The following is a 17402-nucleotide window of genomic DNA, read 5'->3' on the forward strand; positions in this document are numbered from 1 at the left end:
GAGTCGAAACTCAAAACTTCCCTTGCCAAATCACAGAGAACTTTAGGATTAACTCGAATGAATGCAGCCCCTCTATCTAAAGAGAGCCATGGCTTCCCTCCACCTGTTCCAGGTGCATAGCACAACTGCTCGGTGTGTTCATTTTTTTTCATTGCAGGATGGTGAACAAGACTAAGAGTGAGCATTTTCTTCATGCAGTATTGTCGTTAGAGTTCCTAGTTCTCTGACTGTGTCGTCTCTGCCCAGTTGTCAGAAACAGAAGTTGAGATGAAATACGGCACCTAATTATATTAACCATTTCAAGAGCCATCTTCTAGAAAAGAATTGTTCCTGGAAGGCAGGCCCATCGGACTAAGCAGAGTGCTCCTGGTCTCTCCATCTTATCAGCCACAGGTATTTATGGAACACTCTCGACGGAAAGAATAAGCAAATCATCTTCATAATTATCGTCATCAGCACCGTCATCAATGCTATCATGATCACTTGCACTATCTTAGGATAAATGCTTTAGTCCTTTCTTTTTAGAAATAGCTGGTTTTAGTTAGGAAAAAACTACTCTGCCCATTCTTCTCTACAGATGTTTTTGTAAACAGAAGGCACAGTCCCCTCCTGTGGCACTGACTCAAGTTCTATGCCAAGGGCTGGATCAGTCACAAGACGGGGAGCTCAAGACAGGGGGTGTTAGACTGTTTATTTTTCCTTTTTTATTGTAATTACCTAGACTCACATAAAGATGATTTGAAATATCCCATGCAAATGATCGCAGAAAACAAACAGACAAACAAAGACTGTGGACAAAACATGGTTTCAATAACTAAGCTTACTTCATGAGATGAATTTCTCCCTTGTCTTGGTTAATCGTGTAATACCTTTTGTACATACTCACTTTCAGGTTATTGTCCCAGTAATTAAGAGCTTCTATTATACATCATGTTCTGCTTCAATACTCTAAATTCTGACTTTAACCTATCATGTTCACATGAATGAGGGAACCACAGTGACAGGGGAGGATGATGGGCAATATATGGGCTGGGATCACAAGGGACTGTTTCTCCTACCCTTTATCTCACATGTGCTCACTGTCTACATAATTAGACAAGTAGCCAGAAGCTGATACCGAACACAGACAGACCTCATAAACACACGGCCACAGCCTGAAGGGAGAGGATGGCTTTAACTGGATAGCTATAGTGGCAATCAGGGTTTCTCAGATGCACAGAAAAACTCAGGTCCCAAAGTTATGCCTGTCCCTATGGGCTCCTTAGCTGCTCAGTCAGTGATGATGGCCACACCTTGTCCTAGGTGGGTTTTTTTGTTTGTTTGTTTGTTTGTTTGTTTGTTTTCTTCTGGGGCCTTTTTGAATCCTGAAATCACACTATCCAGAATATGAAAATTATACATGCTGGAGTTGGAGTGGAGACAGATGTTGGAAGGTCTGCATCAGCACAGTGCGATAGAACTTCCAGTGTTTATGAACATGTTCTCTATCTACATTTAGTACGGTAGCAACTAGCCACATGTGGCTATTGAGCATTTGAAATGTGCTAGAGTGACTGAAGAACTGAACTTGAAATGTCATTTAATTTTAATTAATTTAAATTTCCATTGTTACATGTGGCTAGTGGCTACTGTACTGGACAGTCTAGTTCTAGATATTCTCCTTCCTCTTTGAATGCTTATTCACTTTCCACGAATGTCATCTTGCCTTTGACCCTTATAATTCACTCCTTCGTGAACAAAATATGGTTAATGCTCTCAAATTTATTTTGGAAATATACCCACTAGAGCATTTCTGCAGTATATTAGCTCCTGGTTAATGAATGAACTATGTAAGTTGGTTGTATAAAGCCATTGATAGCTATTACAGATGGATTCCAACATGTTGAAATAATATATGTAGCCTTATTCTGACTGCATTTGAATTCTGAGTTCTGTGTCCTCAGCTATCCTGTCTGAGCTCTATCCTGAGCTATGGGATTAATTCACGTTGTTCTCATAGGTATCAATGCAAGTTACCTACAGAGATCTTCTAAGCAACAATGAGAGAAGTGGCCTCCCTGCCTTTTCTGGCTTTTGGTTAGTCTATATTGTTAGGAAACCTCTCATACATTGTGCCACACCTGATATGATGAAGGAAATCACAGGTTCAGAAAGAAAGGCTAGTCCAATTCTTTGTGGTAGAGTTGGGTTAGCTTCTTTGCTCCTTGACTTGACATTTGTGCCTGGTAATATTCCTCTCGAGAAGTTTTTTTTTTTTTTTTTCTAAGGTTTTATTTATTTCAGAGAAAGTATGGGTGGGGCAAGGTGCAAAGGGAGAGGGAGAGAGAAACTTAAGCAGACTCCATGCTGAGTGCAAAGCTGGACATGGGGCTCGATCTTGTGAACCTCAGATCACAACCTAACAGTTGGATGCTTAACCAACTGTGCCACCCAGGTGCTGCTCCTCTTAAAATGTTTTAATGAACCACGTTCCGAGGTTGCAGAGAGTTTCTTCAGCTCTCAATTAAATGTTAGGCAACATGCTGGGGCAGCCGCTATGGTCATAAGCACTAACATTAAGCAAATGTCCCTTTTTGTTGTGTCAAATCATGTCCATGACAATCAACATTTAAAAATTAGGAAATGATAGAAATCAAATAATAAACATAAGTATTATAGACATGTTATCGGCATGGGTGTCTTTTCTGTTCCAGGCCCAGAGCGAAAAGTGTAGAATCTTTTTTCTTCCCAAAGCAACTCATCTAGACTTCTGCTTTGACAGACTCTTCATCCCCTTAATTTCAGGATTCCCAAAGACTTTCTAACTTCCAAGTTTTCTTCCGAAGATCTTCTTTTCCCACAGCTTTTCTGGGCTTAAAGCATACTTGCCAAGGTTTCTGCATTCAATTCCTCCCAAACCTTTTCTACTATGTTCTTGGTCTCTTTTCTGGTGGAACTGGAACTGGATCAAGTTGTGGCAATTTCTGTAGTTGTTTTTCAAAACCATTCCTCTGCCTAATTAAATTATTTTTCCCAGATGGTAAATGTTATTCCAACAGTCCTATGGGCTGAAGAAAACACAGACCATTTAGAATATTAATTCTACTGACAAATTCTTCATGTTGTTACATCAGAGCAGAGACTGAGTCATTCTCCTCAGTGGATCATGACCTTTAGGGGAAATCACATTGACAGTGAAGGGCAAAAGGTGAGAAGATAAGATCAACATGGCTCTCACCTCTTGGTCATCAGCATTAAAGCAGAGCAGAATAGGTAAATTTAGTTTCCTCTAGGTTCTCCTTTTCCACCAATAGAAACTTCCCTTGTCTCCACTTAAGCAGCTACGATCTACAAATGTAGACTTGACTCATTCTCTTAGTCCATTCAGACTGCTATAGCAGAATATCATAGACTGAGGGGCTTGGGAAAGCAGAAAAAAAAAAATAAAGATTTTATTTATTTAATCATGAGAAATACAGAGAGAGGCAGAGACATAGGCAGAGGGAGAAGCAGGCTTCCCAAGAGGAGCCTGATGTGGGACTTGATACCAGGATGTCGAGATCACACCCTGAGCCAAAGGCAGATGCTCAACTGCTGAGCCACCCAGGTGCCCCAGCAGAAATTTTTTCTCACCATTCTGGAGGCTGGGAATCTAAGATCAAGGCACCTGCAGATTTGTTGCCTGGTGAGAAATCCTAGTTCTGACTAGGATAGCTCATAGATAGCCATCTTTTCACTGTATCCTCATACAACAGAAGGAATGAGAGAACTCCCTGGGGTCTCTTTTATATGGGCACTAATTCCATTCATGGGGGCTCCACCCTCACCATCTAATCACTGCCCAGGGACCCCAAATTTTAATCACCATAACTTTGGGGTTAGGTTTCAACTTATAAATTTTGGGGTGGAAACAAATATTCAGTCTATAGTACTCACGTTACTGCATGTTATATGGTTTCAGTGAGATTTCTTCCACCTACCACCAACAGGTCACGATTAGTTTTCCTGCATATCTTACTCATCTCTCTCCTCCTTGAGAAGGTGGTATTACCTCACCCTAAGAGATGGTAGTTATTCCTGGACTTATCAGCTAGAAAAAGTACCCTCTTAGAGCAGGTACTCTTCCTCAAATTCCACTGTCAAAGAGGTCCATTCACAAACAAACCTGTGGAGATACTCTAATAAAGAAGAAAGCCAAGGGAATTTTTTTTCCTGGCAAAGTAACACACAAACATTTTACCCCTGCCTTTTTGGGATTCACACATTTCATAGTGACTTTTCCATTACCAGGGCTTTTCTTCTCTCATGCTGAGTATACCAGGCCACAGAAGGGAGAAAGTAGCAATGTGTAGAGTTGCAGAAGAGAGTTTGAGGGTAAGCAGGCCATCCTGTGTAGCAGGTCATGGGTCACTCATTTCACATACCTGTAGAGTTGCCCCCATCCAAATGGAGACAACAACGTTAAAATTTGAAAGCAACAAAAATTGAATACATCATGTCAACTCAGGTCTCCAGTGTGAGTTATTCAGCTTGCTAAATCAATTCCATCTGACTTAATCTGCCTTTAGAAGGCAGTGGACAGTGAGAGGAGCAGTCTGAGTACTTTTCTCATTTTATCTGCTTATGTTGCTCTTAGGAGCTCTTCCAGAAAGTGCAGGTTTGGTGCTCGTAGACCTCAAAATGAGTCCGCCAGAAACAGCATGATCTCAACACATCATGCTATCTGTACCTTTTCTCATCAGGTTATCCTATCCTTCTTTAAGAACAGACCAGAATATCCCTGGCTTTTCTTGTAGCCCTATCTTATTACTTACAAATGGCAATCTAATTTATTGTCTTCCAAGCACCACGCATTCCTTGGCTACCTTGTGGTTTGTTTTTTTGGTTTTTTTCCTGATTAATTTATCTTCATCTTCCCCTAAGATTTTACTCATTTGCATTTTCCTTAAAGTTATTTAATTATGTTATCTCCTTATTTAAAACCTCTTTGGATTGAGGGAAGCAGGAAGATGGAGAGGATAGCAATGGCTCAGTGACATTATTTGGAGCCTGATTTTTATGCTGTTAATGAATCCCTAGATAACCTCTGGAAAGTCAGTGAGCCTCTGTCAGTGAAAATGTCTTCACCTTGAAAAAAATGAGACAGGAACAATGCACCCCCCTGAAGTGACCATGGGGAATAATATACAAAATGAAATTAATAAAGTGAAAGTGATTACAAATCAGTATTTGCAAAGATCACAAGGAATCTGTCCCCCTGCAGATGAATTGCAGGATCTCTCGTTTTGGAACCTGACCATTTCTACATGGTGGAGTGGGAGGAATCTTTAAATTTATTAATGAGATTGTTTCTTCAATGCTTTGTGGCCATAATACCCATAGGGAAAGTGATATTAGCATCTTCTACCAAATCAACTGTTTTCATGCCCTTTCCTTCTCTTTGTACCTTAATTACAATAGGACTGATTTTATGATTGGAGCATGCTAATAAAATTTCTTCTCTTGCCACAAGATATCTTCCTGATTCAGATATGAAAAAAATCTAAACTTCACCTTGGAAATCTCTTCCTTTAGGTCTTAAAGGCTTTTGGTTCTTTAGTAATCCCCAAACTTAATAGAAAAACTATTGTCACATATATATATAATGTGTATATGATATATACTTATATATACTTATATGTATATCATATATATTGCATATATATCACATACATGAATTTTCATACATCTATTACCTTTCTTACATATGTATAAGTAAATACACAAAATATATATGGAATAAAATACTTTATGCAATATTGTTGAGTAACTAATACACACCAAGACTAGAGAAGTTGGAGAATTAAAAAGAAAGTAAGAGGTCAATAAATAACTTGCCTACTTTGCCACTGATTCACTTCTTTAAGAATAATTTTAAAATTTTAGGTAGATTAAGATTTCTGGGAAAATTGTGAATATCATACAGAGAGTTCCTGCATATTCAGTTTCCCCTAACATTGTGCAATAATACAGTATGTTTGTTACAATTAATGATTCAATAATGATACATTATTATTAACTAAGCTCCCAGCTAAAATCCTACTTCATAGTGAAAAGCTAAAAGATGAGAAACAAGATAAGGATACCAACTCTCACCACTTTCATTTATAGAGTGCTGGAAATCCTACCCAGAGCAACTAGGCAAGAAAAAGAAATACAATACAGCCAAATAATAAAGGAAAAGTAAAATTGTCTCTATTTGCAGATAACATAATACTGTACATAGAACACTCTAATGACTCCACCAAAACAGAACTGATAAACTAATTCAGTAAAGTTGCAGGATACAGAAATCAATAGGCAAAATGTAATCGTGTGTCTATATATTAACCACAAACTATCAGAAAGAGAAACTAAGAAAACAATTCCATTAACAGCAGCATCAAAAAGAATAAAATGCCAGAGAATAAATTAAACCCACGAAGTGAAAAATCTATGCACTGGAAACTATAAGACACTGATGAAAGAAATTGAAGATACAAATAAATGGAAAAATAGTCGTGCTCATGGATTGAAAGAATTAATACACCATATACTAAAATCAATTAAAAATGGATTAAAGACTTAAATTTAAGATTTGAAATTCATAGAAGAAAACATAGCAGGTAAGCTCCTGACATCAGTCTGGGCCTTAATTTTTTTTTTTTTATTTTACACCAAAAACCAAATCTACAAAAGCAAAACTAAACAAGCCGGACTACATCAAACTAAAAGATAGCTGCACAACAAAGGAAACCATTAACAAAATGAAAAAGCAATTTACTGAATGGGAGAAAATGTTTGTAAATTATGTATCTGATAAGGGATCAATATCCTAAATATATAAAGAACTCACACAACTCAATAGCAAAAAGCAATCTGATTAAAAAATGGGCAGAGGAATTGAACACAGATTTTTCCAAAGAAGATATACAAATGGCCAGCAGGTACATGAAAAGGTGTTCAACATTTCTAATCATCAGGGAAATGCAAACCAAAGGGGGGAGGAGCAGAAGGAAAGAGAGGGAGAAGCAAACTCCCTGCTGAGCGCAGAGCCTGACTTGGGGCTCCATTTCAGATGCATTAACAACTGAATTTTTCGTTAGTATCACTCATGGGAACAGAGAGTAGAAAAGTGGTTGCAAATAGGCTGAGAAGAGGGAAGTAGGAAAAAGTTGGCAAAAAGATATAAACTTTCAGCTATAAGGTCAATGAGGTCTGAGGATCTGTTATATAACATGGTGACTATAGTTGATAACATTGATTATATCATTGAAATTTGCTGCGAGTGGAACTTAAGTGTTCTCATAAAAAAAAAGATAAATTTGTGAGGTGATGAGTGTGTTAATTAGCTAGATGTGAGGAATCCTTTCACAATGTACATGTATATCAAACTATGATGTACGCTTTAAATATCTTACAATGTTGTCAATTATACCTCAATCAAGCTGAAAAAAAAAGTCCACACTTCATTTGGATTTTGTTTTTACCTGGTGTCCTTTTTCTGTTCTATGATCCCATCAAGAATACCATATTACACTTATTCCCACTGTCATCTTAGGCTCCTATTGGCTGTGACATTTCTTAGATTTTTCTTGTTTTTTGATGTCCTTGACAATTTTGAGGTCAATATTCCATAGTGTGTTTGTCTGATGTTTTTCTTATAATTCACCTGGGGTTATGGGTTTGTAGTGAGGAAAATCACACAGATAAAGCACCATTCTCATCATATTCTATCATATCAATGGTACGTACTATCAACATGACCCATGATTGTGAGGATTACATCAAGCTGGAAAGGTAGATGCTCCAATCACAGACAGCTTCTATGGAGCTTCATCTGATGGCTACTCTGTGGGAATTCTGCCCAGGTGTTGCTTGATCTAGATTTTTCGACAGAAGTCAATAATTGCAACGTTTATGCAAAATATACTTTTATGCTGAAAACTAATTCAAATTTAAACATGATGGTTCCATCCTTGTTTAGGCAAGAAAAATGTCTATAGGCCAATGTTCTATGGTCTGACTTGGAAACTCTTTTGTAAATAGATGGTCATCATTAAGGTTTTTTTAAAAAAGAAAGAAGTCTTACCAGATTTGGCTCTGTTTGTTTCATGCTTTCCAAATCATTTCTACTAGTGATAGGAATGAAGAGATGGGTTGAACATAACTGGAGAACCATTGGTCCATCACTTCAAGTGATAATAAAAACTTGAGCCAAGCTGCGGGTACAGGGATTGACAGAAGGTGATAGATTTGGAAACATCTCAGAGGTAAAACTGTGAGCACCAGTAGTATGTTGGATTTACCAGGTGGAGATAAGGAAGACGACATCAATGATAGTGTCAAAGTTTCTGATTTGGAGACTAAAGCAATAAAATGGCATGGTCCAAGGAGGGAAAATAGGGAAAAAGTAGGTTTGCAGATGTAGACGGAGGTGTCTGAGTTCCCCAGTTGGATACATTGAATGAGCAGCTAGAAATACAAATCAGTATCTGAAGAGAAAGAGCCTGGCCAGAGATCTAGGTTAGGGTGTGTCTTCAAAATACAGGTGATAGCTGCAACCATAGCAGGGTATGAGAACACATATAAAACAAAGAGAGAAGTACATAGCTTTTCATATAGGTGGGTACAGAGAAAAGGGAGCTGGGAAAAGACAACATTGAAGATACACCTTGTGCAACCCTTTCTCTCCATGGTCATGTGTTTTTTTGTTGTTGTTGTTGTTTTGGTTTGGTTTTTTAAAGATTTTATTTACTTATTCATGAGAGACACAGAGGCAGAGACATAGGCAGAGGGAGAAGGAGGCTGATGTGGGACTTGATCCCAGGACTCCGGGATCATGACCTGAGCCAAAGGCAGATGTTCAACCACTGGGCCACCCGCGTCCCTCCATTGTCACGTGTTAAAGGGATTAGGAGTGCACATTTGGAGCTCCCACATGTACTTCTTACTTTATCAGCCACCTACTGCGCTACCTTTTGGTTTCTGACCCCCAAACCTCTGTGTCTTTAAGCACCTACTATCACCCAGAGACACCCCCACCCCCCCACTTTCCATCTTGCCATTCAGAAGACAGTAGATTCCTTGTCTTCTCTCCTTTCTGATCATTTATTTTCTCTTCTTCTCTGGTTTGATTTTTTTTTTTTTCCAGCTTCTCTTTGGGTGGAGAACTGGGTTCAAACCTGTGTGACTTTGGGCAAGTATCTTAACTTCACTGAGTTTCAATACAGTTATCTGTAAAGTGGAGATAATCTCTACTTCCTGGTGTGGCCACATGGATTACAAGCTTTACCATCAAACACCCGTCCTTGCACCTGGACGCATGCACTCAGTAACTAAAGGCTCACTGCTAACTCTCACTTCTCTCCCTGATCCCTTACCATTTTGGCCGTGTCTCTGTTGTCACTGGTTAGGAACATTCTTACTATTTCCTTCCTCCTATATGTAGTTCAGGCTCTTTGAGGACTAAGAATGGAATGAATCTGAATTTATATTTGTGCTCCCTTTCCAGAACATAGTGTGCGTGCAGCAAATAACTTAAAATATTAGATGTATGTAAACACCTACAGATAAATATCTCAAATATCTGGAACATTGTAGGCCTCGACAGGTAACTGTCAAAGGAATGAAGCCTGCTTATGAGTTTTTAAACTCCATTCTAATGTAAACAAAACGTGGGAAAAAAGGAAAACTTAGCTTGCTTTTATGAATCACAAGTAACATTTTAAATTCTAAGCCTTTTGGGCCTCTCATATATCACCAAGGGCTGTGCCCCTTCCTGAAGTAAAATATTAATCCATGCTATCACTGGAAGGAGCAGCACCCTAACCGACTGACCAGCTAACTAGTCTAAAATCCTGCCTCCTTGGCACTCGTGGTCCAGAGAGAGAACATTAATCACAAGAGCCTGGCACTAGGCCAACATGGGGTCGGGCTCTGTTTCCCTAAGCCCCTCCTGAAGTGTTCCTTCACATCACAATTCCCAAACTGCCTGCCCTCCCATGTTTTATTTTGACTCTGTTCACTCCCATAAAGATAAAAAATGGAAAGGAACCATGCCATTTAAAGAAAATTGGCATCTGCATATGTGGCAGCTGTGGAGTGGTAGAAAAAGTGCCATAAGGAAAAGCCAACAAGATTGATTGTGATCTTGGTGGTGCCCCATATTCTGTGACCCCGGGCAAGTCACTAACATCCTTGAGTCTCAGTTTCTTCATCTATAAAATGGGGATGCTCGTTAAATAATGTGCTGCCGCCTTCCCAAGACTCTTGCTAGATCAGGTCAAGCAATTGGAGCTATCTGAAAAAGTGAGTTTCCTTCTGAGTCTTTTGTAGATAAATAAGAAGAGCAATTAAAAGAGGGGTGCTCCCTACAGAAACGAATAACACTGATGGCCTGTCACATGGGGAAAGAATTTGCTGGCTTCTCAAGGGTAAATCTCCTATTGATTTGATCTTTGGCCATCTCAGAGGGAATTCTTTGACCCGTCCTGCATCTCCCTGGCGAGTGCTTACTTCCAACCGTCTCAGTTTTGCATGTCTGCGTGGACCTGGATATTCCTTAGAAATACATTTTTGACCTCGTCTTTCACGTGTCCTCATATCCGTTGCTTCTGCACACACACAAATTCTCGAGAAATTAGTTGGGCACCGTTGGAGCTCGCATATAAAGCGTAAGTGTAAGAATCTGGGAAAATCATCTGTCAGTTGTAGGTAATAATCGTCTTAAATAAGCAGTTCGGGGCTTATCTAAAGCTCGCCTGAGCTAAACAAAGAAAGCAGTCAGCAGAGCGTCAGACGCTGCACTCTGCTCCCTGGCTGGACCTTGCACTGGGCAGACTGGTAACAGGAAGGCTGCAAGACACACTTTGAACCAGGGGTTCTAAGGCTGCGGTGGGGTTAGAGACGGGGTGACAGCTGCACTTTGCAGCCTGAACTTTGTACCTAGACACGGGGACATTTAATCTCCATAACAGGCACTTTGTTTCATTACTTATTAACAGCTCCTCCCTGAGTAAAGTTCTTTGTTAATGGAGCCTTAAAATACGATCCCTCTCCCCTTTATTCCTGCCACGGGGATGGGCATTTGGGCTTGTTTGCACTATCCACCCTGCACACGGGCTGATCTTTCCACGGGGAAGGCTTTCCCCCTGTAAAATCGGTCCTCGTAGAGGTGCCACTTGGTAATTACTGCTCTAGAGGCCGCACGCGGCCATCCGGTTTATATTCAGAGAATGTAACCGAAGTCCCTGTGCCATCACATGTCGCACCAAGCGATGACTGGTGTCGCTTCACCTCTTCCTCCCCTAGCACCTCTTTTCTTTTTTGCTCTTCCTTTGGGTCCCTCCTTTTTCCTCCCCATTCCCCCCACCCCCTTCTTATTCCTTTCTGCACGTTCAGCCTCTCAGTGGCACTGGAGTTAAATAATGGTGACCCCTGTCACATACATCATTCCCCCAGCCGGCGTAGCCAAGACATGTTTTGTTGCAGCTGGAAGTCAAAGCAATTTAAGTGCACATTCAAGTATCTTCCCTCTCAAATAAACACATTTGTACTTAACTACCCCCCATCAGTGACTGATATTCAGTAAGCTTGAAGGCTTAGCTATTTAAAGAGAGGCTCTGGACTCCAGAAAAGGGAAAGTGAGGTTGTTAGGGAGGCAAGCGTTAATTACCCTCCATAAAATAAATACCAGTTCTACCGAAAATGCTCAGACTTCCATGCCCCCAAACAAGAGAATATATAGACTGTCTTGATTGCTACGTTGTGTTCAATAGTGATCAATACACAGGCTTTGGTTTCTGGGACCTAGGAAGCAGTGACCACAGGCTATTCATTTTAGTTACTAACAAAGACCAGGGAGCCCTGGTGGAAGCTTTACTGGAGGGTTGGGGGGGGGGGGGGGCAGAAATTAACCTTTCACCACTCAGCTACTTTGTCTATTTTGGGAGTAGTTGGGCTTGGTTCAGACAATAATTCACTTTCTTCTCATTTTTCTTTTTATGTTTAAAGATGCCTGTGTGTCTAGCTCTCATTCACAGAAGGGTCAGCCCCGGAGTCAGCCCTGTCTGGGCACCATGCATCAAAACCTGCCAATCCTCCCTGACCCCCTTCACTCCCCCAGCAGCACACATACCCTCCAGGGGCTTCCACCCCAACCACCTACCTGTTTCAGCCCCCAGCCACCAAGTCCCTTTATGCGTAAGCTGGTTGGTCAAAGCTGTTTTGAAAGCCAGAGTCTATGTTTACACATCCATGCCTTACTTTTCTCTTGTTTTCCCTGAGTTTTTACCCCTTGCTCCTCCCACTCTCACTCTCTCTCCTTTTCTCTTTCCTTTCTCTCACTCTTTTCTTTTCCCCCTTCGCTTCCTCAAATACGTAGTTTCTGAACTCATCGCTGGAATGCAAGTGAAAATGTCCGGGAGCAGGTCTGGCTTCTCTGTGCACGTGGCCCTCTCTCATCCCTCCTACATTTTTGCAAGCCTGCCATGCCACAGGGCTGTGACCCAGTCATATATCCTGGCATCTGGATTTGGATTATTCATAAGAAGAGAAGGGGAATTAAAAACAAAGAACTCCCTTGGAAATGTTAAGTCTCCAGCTTTTACTTTCAGTGTCATCCGTGGTTGATCCACAGACCCTATATGCCTCATTTTCTAGACTTGGCTTTCCAGGTACCACCCATTTCACAGTGGAATGGCAGGAGTTTCACTGTTCCCAAATCCACGATGTTTCGGCACTAAAATGCTGTGCTCTGGGCTTCAGGGGCTTGCCCCCTCCTGCAGCATTCTCTAGCTTACTGCTTTCCTCTTGGAGCACTCACTCCACAACTGCAGCTGGCTTTCCACCAGCTCCTCCCATGCCCTGGATTAGGACTGCACCTGTTTGGGATTTACTCAATCTGAAAAATAGTAGGACTCCTCAAGAACACCTAATTACCTTTGCTCTGAAAGCAATGCACTCAGATGCTTTGGCAGCACACTTAGGACAGTCAGGGCAGCAGACGTGGCCTCCAAATTCAGCCCCAATTATCAAAGACAAACCACCAATTACCCCCAACTAGAACAGGGCCATTGAACCCTGATTTATATCCCCGCCTCACTCCTCTCCCTGCCTCTCAGTCCCAGAACCTTGCCACCTGCTCAGGCGGGAAGGTTTCACAAAGTACAAGCAAAGGTTATTGCAGCTTACGTAGCTGACAGCTATGAGCTACAAGACAAACTTAGTTTGAGTTTATATCCACGCTTAATAATAATCCAAGCTTAAAGATGAAAAACGTGAGGCTTATTGGATTTGTTTTTTCCCTTTCTTTCTGAGTAAAGATGAATTAAGTGAAGCAAACATGATTATCCCATTTGGTTCCTAGTTACTGACCAATGATTGAGACTGTTTAAGCCGATGTTGGGTTCCGTATTTCACGAAAGTCAACAACTCCTCCATATCCTTCAGTTCCTCTCCATGCATGGACACACATGGGGACAGAAGAGAAGCCACGGGAAAAGCAGACAGTAATCCTGCTGTGGATGAAACAGAGCACTGGACAGGAGCAACAGCAGCAGCAGAAGACCAGTGTCTCTGCACGAGGGTCTATCAACTGCCTGAGTGATGGGATTTCACTTCCCCTTGGAGTGATAACTATTTTTATCTATAAAATGGTGATTTGGATGATACAGTCTTTGGTTCCCAGACTGAAAGGTAAAGGAAAGATGCACAGAAAAGGAAACTAGAAGGACAAGGACGTTGCCATGCTGAAAGCAGGACGGTCGTAAAGTTTGGGAAAGAACATTGTCTCCAAAGAAGGATGCTATTGGTTTGCTTTCTCTAAGCCGTCACACCAATCTCTCCTGTAATTTCCAGATAAATCCCTTCTCCTCTTACCATGTTCAGATTCCTTTTTTATCGAAGATAATACTGATGGACGCCTGGGTGGCTCAGTCAGTTAAGCATCTGCCTTTGGCTCAGGTCATGATCCAAGGTCCTCGGATTGAGGCCCGCTCCAGCTCCCTGCTTAGCGGGAAGTCTGCTTCTCCCTCTCCCTCTGCCCCTCCCCACTTCTCATGCACATGCTTTCTCTCTTTCACTCTCTCAAATAAATAAAATCTTAAAAAAAAGAAAGAAAGAAAGAAAAGAATACTGATACCAACCATAACAACAACAAAAAGGAATAGAGGACAGTGGTAAATTTTGCCTTGTGTTAAACTTTTTAAAATACAAAGTTAGATTAACTAACTATTGCTTGACATAATCAATCAACTCTGCAGTCCCGTAATTCCCACCCATAATTTCTTCTTTGTGATAACTTTGCATTTATCTTGGACATAGGTCAAGGTTAAGTGCTTTTGCTTATCCAAGAAGAGCTGCTATGGGTGAAAGAAAGACTAACATATCTTTTAAAAGGTCATCTAGTTGCTGGTTCTCAATCCTGGTACATGCATGAATGCCCAGTTACTTGTTATCACCTTTTATGATAGTTATGCTATTCCGAAAATAGCACTTCAAAACTATTTGATCCAAAAGATCCATGTTTCACCTATGGTTTCTCTTTCCTAGCTACCTTCATCCCTTACCTATTTCAAGCTGCTGTTCCTGTCCTCACCTCTAAGTTATCTATTCCTTTTTCAGCCGTTTCTTCCCTTTCTGAGGTCAACATGAAGGTAGGTAATAGCTCCATGTCCTTTCATGCTTCCTTTTTGCACTTCAAGTCTTGGAGACACTTATGTGCTGGCATAAGTCTCAAAATAATTTGTCATCTTTCCAGATGTAGATTTCAGTTCTTTGTTCGTTGCTGAGAGACAGTGCTTTACCTGAGATCCATCCTTCCAAGTTGCAGTAGCAACAGTCCCTCAGTTTAGGCTTCACTTGTTGTATTCCAAAGGGTGCAAAGAAGGTAGCAAAAATACGAACTTTGGGTTGTTCTGGTTTGAGAGGAAAGAGACAAGAGGAAATCTGGACCATTGACCTACTTCCTTTGCAGAGCCTCTAAAGTGAGAACAGAAAGGAGTCCAAAGTCCCCAGAAAGAAAGGAAACTTGCCCTTGATTAAGCACATACTATATAGCAGGCACTATGCTAGGCTGAAGACTTGATGTGCCTATTTCTACCCGAGGACAGAAAGCTGAGCCAGAGATTTGCACAGCACACACAGCATTTACCAGAATTAGAGGTTTAGCAGAGAACCAAAGGTGTCTAAACTCCCCCCCCCAACCTCCGCACTCAAATCTCTCCACAATTTAGCTCCCTATGACCCCTCCAAATTTACTGCTTATCATTATGCATAATATATCCTCCCCTCAAGCCACCTCACCACATTTTTATTTCTGTGCTTATGCTCTTTTATGGTAGAAAATATAGTCTTTGGAGCCAGCTGGATCTATGTTTGGGTCCCGATTCTGTCATTAGCTCGCTGTGATATATTTGAGCCTCAGGTGCTTCATCTTTAGAATGGGGCTTATGATTCTTTGCAGATTTCAGCATGTTGAGGCTTAGAAATACACATAAAGGACTTGGCCTTCTAGCTGGCATGCTGGAGCCACCCAGTGATCTGTTGTTGGGTCATCACTAAGATTCGTATTGAATGCTTCCCCACCCCCATCATCTTCTACATTTTACTCATCAATCAACAGTTTACTGGTCAAGTTCTCTTTGAAAAAAATTTTTTTCACTCCTGCTTCAAATTTATAGATTTCTTTTCTTCATATATTTCATTCTTGGTCATATATTCATATATCTAGCTTAAATTCCTTAAATCTTAAGGAACCTCAAATTCCTTGAATACAAAAGCCAAATCTTATGTATCTATGTTGAGCCTGACCTTTCAGTAATCAGCAATAAATTTTTGTTGAATTTTAACCTGTTCAGAGTTTGGCCTTACTGAGCTTCTGAGGATCTGAGACCGTATTTTACCAGAGTAAGTCACAGTCAGCATCCTGGACACTCTTAATTTTAAATAAGTTGAAATGATATAATGAAGTTACCATGAAAATACAACACTGCAATATCACGTTGCTCTAATAAACTATTTTTTAAAATACCTACTTTTTGGGTTCACATGTTCTAAGAACTTGCAAAACTTGGGATTAAAGTATGCTGGGAAAACGTGTTGGTATCCCCTTTAACAAAACAAAAAGCCCCAAGATTAACATAAAAAACTGCTCCCACAGAACATGAAAGACTCCTAACTCTGGGAAACGAACTAGGGGTGGTGGAAGGGGAGGTGGGCGGGGGGGGGGGGGGGGGGGGGGGGGTGACTGAGAGACGGGCACTGAGGTGGGCACTTGACGGCACTGGGTGTTATCCTATATGTTGGCAAATTGAACACCAATAAAAAATAAATTTATATTTAAAAAAAACTGCTCCCTGTATTTGTTTTCCTCTTAACTTCTCACCAAAATGAAATAAATCAATAGAATGTTGTGGGAGCTGGCCCTCTATATAAATAACCTGTGGTTTGCTTTTGGTTCAATATACTGATTTACCCAGCACATGCAAGATTATAAATTACCTTTGGTAAGATATAAGTGAACAGTTTGAAGTGATGACTACACTACACAGTTTAAAGAAGGATCTAGAAATATTTTTATTTCTACTATGAGGATCTTACAAAAAGTTAAGGAGCAGTGACATGTAAAGTTCAGAATGCAGATAAATCTTCACTCACCTGCTCAGAGATTAGCAAACCTTCCTCCCTGAACTTTACAGGTTTGATCCACACCCAAGAAACACACCCTTCTCTGCCTCTGGGATCTGCCCCAACCAGCTTTCTTACCCAGGACAGGCTGTAAGTAATTCTTTTGTTCCTCTTTATGTGAATCACTTTGTCTCACCATTTCCTGCATTTTTCAGAAGTTACTTAAATAGGTTATTTTTAGGAACAAGTTGGAAGTTGCTGGTAGTTTTTACATTATCTACAAAGCTCAGAGTCAAAAACTAAAGCACAAAACTTACCTCTGGTGCCAATCAACCTTCTAATCTATATAGCCAAACTTCTATTAGTCATTGGAACTATTTCCTTTCTTTCACAATATTTTGAGTTTCCTCAAGTCCTTCGTTAACTGTTCTATCTACATATCCTTGGCCACAGGTCAAGGAGGATTGGAGGGGGTGGTTTGGAGGGTAGGAAAATCTCAAGCTTCTCTAAAATATAAAGAAAAAAAAATGCAACGCAGAGATGAGTGTTACCCTCTAAGTAAGAAAACCTTCACCCAAGAGTGTTGTGTAATTAGGAGTGTCAAGCACATCCACATATGGTTGGTTTGTCTTGTCCACTTGGCATGATAGCTATTTAGAGTATCTTGCAAATGATAAAAACACTACATACCTGGAAGCATCCTCTAAATCAGGAGGTTTCTGTGTCACCATATCTGTTCTGGGTAAAAAGAAGGGGCAATGGACTGAATCAACCTT

At 40.6% G+C, this 17402-nt stretch overlaps 2 long non-coding RNA genes across 2 annotated transcripts in view; both read right to left on the reverse strand.

Moving 5' to 3' along the window:
- LOC140595816 (uncharacterized) overlaps positions 1-16753 on the reverse strand; it is a 28196-nt gene extending 11443 nt beyond the window's left edge. Inside the window, exon 1 of the long non-coding RNA XR_011997703.1 lies at positions 16657-16753. This is a non-coding gene — a long non-coding RNA (uncharacterized lncRNA). The remainder of the gene's footprint in view (positions 1-16656) is intronic.
- On the reverse strand, positions 2633-3399 carry LOC140595815 (uncharacterized). Its single transcript, XR_011997702.1, has 2 exons — positions 3218-3399; positions 2633-3047 (listed from the first exon to the last, which is right to left on the reverse strand). It is a non-coding gene; the product is annotated as an uncharacterized lncRNA (long non-coding RNA).
- Positions 16754-17402: the final 649 nt, after the last annotated feature.

This window comes from Vulpes vulpes, chromosome 15 (assembly GCF_048418805.1).
Source record: "Vulpes vulpes isolate BD-2025 chromosome 15, VulVul3, whole genome shotgun sequence".
In the NCBI taxonomy this organism is placed as follows: Eukaryota; Metazoa; Chordata; class Mammalia; order Carnivora; family Canidae; genus Vulpes; species Vulpes vulpes.